The sequence below is a fragment of the Vigna radiata genome, unplaced genomic scaffold, assembly GCF_000741045.1.
Source record: "Vigna radiata var. radiata cultivar VC1973A unplaced genomic scaffold, Vradiata_ver6 scaffold_180, whole genome shotgun sequence".
NCBI classification, from domain to species: Eukaryota; Viridiplantae; Streptophyta; class Magnoliopsida; order Fabales; family Fabaceae; genus Vigna; species Vigna radiata.
In genome coordinates this window covers 507,755-513,026 of record NW_014542002.1, presented here as the reverse complement: position 1 = coordinate 513,026, position 5,272 = coordinate 507,755, and the positions used below count along the sequence as shown (strand labels likewise).

General features: G+C 42.8%; 1 pseudogene; it reads right to left on the bottom strand.

Annotated features, from left to right (window-relative positions):
- LOC106778926 overlaps positions 1–5,272 on the bottom strand; it is a 32,670-nt pseudogene that overhangs the window by 13,720 nt on the left and 13,678 nt on the right.

Below are 5,272 nucleotides of genomic sequence, written 5' to 3'. Positions count from 1 at the left end.
CAGCCTTCTTCAACAGAAACTTTAGAGCTGCATGGTCAGTATACACAATAACAGGAGATCCAAGAAAATACGACCTAAACTTATCAAAGGCAAAAATAATTGCCAACAACTCTTTCTCAGTCGTAGTGTAGTTTGCTTGGGCAGCATCCAAAGTTCGTGAGGCGTAGTAGATCACTCTAGGCAGCTTGTCAATCTTCTGTGTCAGGACAGCTCCCAAGGCATAATTTGATGCGTCACACATGAGCTCAAATGGGGCTGTCCAATCTGGTGCCTGAATGATCGGAGTGGTGGTCAAACCTTCCTTCAGGCAATCAAACGCTTGCTTGCATCTATCATCAAAAGCAAAGTCAATATCCTTTTGCAGCAGTCTGGACAAGGGAAGCGCCTTCTTGCTGAAATCCTTGATGAAGCGCCTATAGAAACCTGCATGTCCAAGGAAAGATCGCACCTCTCGCACGCAAGAGGGGTAAGGCAACTGCAAAATCATAGATATCTTAGCAGGGTCTACCTCTATTCCCTTTTCAGAAATGATATGCCCTAAAACCAAACCTTGTTCAACCATGAAGTGACATTTCTCAAAATTGAGAACAAGGTTTGTTTCTATGCATCTTTTCAACACTTTTTCCAGACTATCTAAACATGCATCAAAAGAGGATCCATACACAGTGAAATCATCCATAAACACCTCTATGCAACTCTCAAGGAAATCGCTAAAAATGCTAAGCATGCACCGTTAGAAGGTACCAGGGGCGTTGCATAGGCCAAAGGGCATCCTCCTATAGGCAAAAGTGCCAAAGGGGCAGGTGAATGTGGTCTTTTCTTGGTCCTCAGGAACAATATTTATTTGGAAATAACCAGAAAAACCATCAAGAAAGCAGTAGTGAGATTTACCTGCCAGGCGCTCCAGCATCTGATCAATGAATGGCAGGGGGAAATGATCTTTCCTGGTCGCTTGATTCAGCCTCCTATAGTCAATGTAGACTCTCCAGCTGTTCTGCACTCTCGTGGGAATCAACTCATCCCTCTCATTTTTCACAACCGTGAGGCCAGTCTTCTTGGGCACAACATGTATGGGGCTCACCCACTGACTATCTGATATGGGGTAGATGATCCCAGCTTGCAAAAGCTTCGTCACCTCCTTCTTGATAACGTCCATAATCACTGGGTTTTGCCTTTTCTGCGGCTGTCTCACTGGCTTTGCCCCATCCTCCAACAAAATCCTATGCATGCACGTGGATGGGCTAATACCAGGGATGTCCGCCAAACTCCAACCTATGGCTTTCTTATGCGCCCTCAACACTCCAAGCAACCTCTCCTCTTGAGCAGAATCAAGGGAGGTGAAAATGATCACCGGTTTCCTTTCATCATCCTCCAAGTACACGTACTTGAGGTTTTCTGGGAGCTGTTTCAGCTCAAGAGTGGGTTCCTGCAAGTCAGATTCAAGTGTACTTCCTGCAACGTGGTTAATGCATTCTGACTCTAAAGAATGAACAGGTAAAGGCAGAAAAACCATCTCATCACAATCCAGATTAATATCCATCACAGGTATATCAACAACTTCATCAATATCATCCAAATCATAAAAAACACGCATATCATCAGAAACCTGGACATCATCAATACCCTGGACATCACAGTTCTCATCCAAATCAACATTCAATTCAACATCATATTCAAGTCCTGATTCTAACTGAGATACTATGCATGAATGTACAAAAGATAGAAAAGAATGTTTCTTCTCATGCATAGAACGAAAATCATCAACAATAAACTCATCAACAATGTCATCCAATGTATCAATTCTAAGCACAGAATGGTCCTCAGCTGGGAATTTCATGGCATCAAGGATATTAAAATGCACAACAATATCAGCAAATTCCATAGACAATGTCCCAGCATACACATCAATCTTGGTACGGGCAGTTTTCAAAAATGGCCTACCTAGAATAATGGGGGCGGATCCATTAGAGAAACCGTCCTCCATCTCCAAAACATAGAAATCAGCAGGAAATATCAATTCACCTACCCTAACCAAGACATCCTCTATGTAACCAGTCGGGTGGGTAACACTCCTATTGGCCAACTGAATGACCACACCCGTGGTTTGCAAAGGACCAAGAGACAAAGATTTATAAATAGAAAATGGCATGACATTTATAGATGCACCCAGATCAAGCATAGCATTTTCAAATTTATTGTTCCCAATCACACAAGGAATGCAAAACGTACCTGGGTCCTTGCACTTTTCAGGAATGTGCGGGACCGACTTACCAATAAGAGCTGATACATTCCTTCCCATGCTAATCCTTTCATNGCCCTTCATCTTCCTCTTGTGNGTGCACAACTCCTTCAGAAATTTGGCATACTTGGGTATCTGTTTGATGGCATCGAGTAGAGGTATGTTCACCTCTACTTTCCTGAAGGTCTCCAGAATTTCCCTATCCACCTCTTCAGTCTTTTTGCTAGGAAGTGCCCGTGAAGGTAATGAAAGAGGGATAGGTCGGTTAACATAAAGGAGAAGGTGCGGCAGCGGTGGTGGTGGAAGAGGGAGAAGATCCACCTGAAGAAGAACCACCGGTTGGAGAAGAAGATCCACCCACCTCAGATGCCCTGCGCGAACCGTCATGGTCGTCCTCTCCAGGACAAGTGGCAAGCATGGGTGTAAGTGTAGAAGCGGGCTCTGAAGGCACAACAATCTGCTTCCCTGATCTGAGGGTTATGGCACTCACATTCCTAGGATTCTGCACAGTCTGGGATGGTAACTTATTAGAATTCTGAGACTGCGCCTGGTTTATCTGAGTAGCCATCTGACCCATCTGGTTAGTGAGACTCTGTATGGAAGCTCTAGTCTCTTGCTGAAATTGCATGTTATCTTTCTGAAACTGCAGGTTTTGCATAGTCATCTGTCTCACTAACTCTTCCAATGAAGTCTCAGAAGAAGTGGAAGGTTGAGCAGCTNGTTGGGCAGATGCCTCTTGCTGCTGTTGTTGTTGTTGTTGCCTCTGGCGTTGTTGCATAGGTGGAGGCATATATCTGTTAGGTGCTCCGGCATTCTGGAAAGGTGGTGCCTGCTGTTGTTGCTGTGGCGCATTGTTCCACCTAAGATTGGGGTGATTCCTCCACCCTGGGTTGTACCTGTTACTGGACAAGTCATAATTCTGCTGTGGTTGCCTGTTGTTGTATATGTTAGTAGCATAAGCCTGAGGTGCATCAGAGGCAGCTGAGTGCTGTAAGGTAGGACAAGCATCAGTGTAGTGGCCACTAGAAGTACAAACAGCACATAGTCGTGCAACAGATGTGGATGAAGCTATAGGTTTCTGGCTGGTTGCCAACTGTGTTACTAACTTCGCAAGAGATTCAATCTTGTCTTCCAACTTGCTTTCAATAGCAGATAAAGACTGGGCAACAACATCATGTACGCCCCTCACCACAAAGGCATCGTTCCTGGCGCTAAACTGCTGGGAGTTGGAAGCCATCTTCTCAATTAAATGCCTGGCCTCAGCAGGTGTGGTGTCTCCAAGAGCTCCATCACTGGCAGCATCAAGCATACCCCTATCCATGTTGTTCAAACCCTCATAGAAATACTGGATAAGAAGTTGTTCAAGTATCTGATGGTGGGGGCAACTTGCACAAAGTGTCTTGAATCTCTCCCAATACTCATACAAGCTCTCGCCACCAAGTTGCCTAATCCCAGTGATGTCTTTCCTGATAGCTATGGTCCGGGATGTTGGGAAAAATTTCTCCAAAAAACAACCTCTTCAGATCATCCCAACTAGTGACGGATCTAGGCGCCAAAGCGTACAACCAATCCTTAGCAACACCTTCCAATGAATGAGGGAACACCTTCAAGAAGATGTGCTCTTCAGGAACATCATGCGGTTTCATAGTGGAACAGGCAATGTGGAATTCCTTCAAATGCTTATGTGGACTCTCACCTGCAAGGCCATGAAACTTGGGCAACAAATGGATCAGTCCAGTCTTGAGAACAAATGGAACGTCCTCGTCAGGATATTGGATGCACAAGCTTTCGATATCAAAATCAGGTGCAGCCATCTCCCTAAAAGTCCTCTCACGAGGTGGAGGTTGTGCCATATTGTTCTCAGTGTGCAAAACAACAGAATCAGAATCAGAATCAAGTGCAGATGCAACAAATGCAGTGGATGCAGTATGCACAGAGTACTCAGTAGTGGGATGCACAGTATCTAATGGAACAGACTCAAAAATAGACTCTAAAGACAAATTTCTAGAATGCCTAACTAACCTATGAAACGTCCTATCAATTTCAGGATCAAAAGGTGGTATGAATCCAGGATTTCCTCTAGTCATGCACTAAATCACAACACCCTATAATCATGAAACAATAGCACAAGAATTCAAAACACAGAAAACAACACAAGCGACACTATCAAAAACACAACACAAGACATAGACACAAGACTCAAAACTGAACCGTTGGTCCCCGGCAACGGCGCCAAAATTTGATGGGCTGTCGCGGCCCATACAAATTTGACTGCATATAAGAAATGCAGTATAGCTAGGAAATGACTCCTAGGTCGTCTCTCAAGGACCAATTTTGCGGTTCAGAATCTTAGGTCTAACACATAGTGGGGGGGTTTTGTGAAAGGTTTGCGTGGAGAATGCGGAAAATTTAAAATGAAATTAAATTCAAACGCAGATGTAAAAACGTAATTAAATTCAATTAAAACGAAATTAAATGCAACAACACATTTCACCATGCATGAAAATGAAATTAAAACAGTAAAAATGAAACTGCTACAGTAAATACGAAAATTCACGCTGGAACTGGACANCTCTGACCTTTGCTCAATGTTTTACCCATAACTTTTTCTACAGAGCTCTAAATGAGATGAGGTTTTTTTTCGTGGAAAGTAGACTCAATTATCTTTCATGTGAAATATAAAATGTAGCATTTGGACCTCTGGTATGGTTGTAGTTATTTTTTTAAAATCGAGTCCAGAGAGTGAAAATGCTAAACCAAATACTAGANTAAACAAATATCTAAACACAATTAAAACTATTAAAATGCAACACTAAATTAAAAAGATAAAAAGCACTCAAGACANTTTGTAAAATAATTTAAAGCTAAAGAAATAAACAAACATGGTTATTTCTTTTGCTACCAACTCACGTGACTTCAATTGCATCTACCAAAGAAATTGAAATTGTAAATGGCCTAAAAGGGTACCTCATGGTCGTGACATACTCTGAACCATCACCTTATCATTTATTCAATTGGAAAGCACAAGTTGTG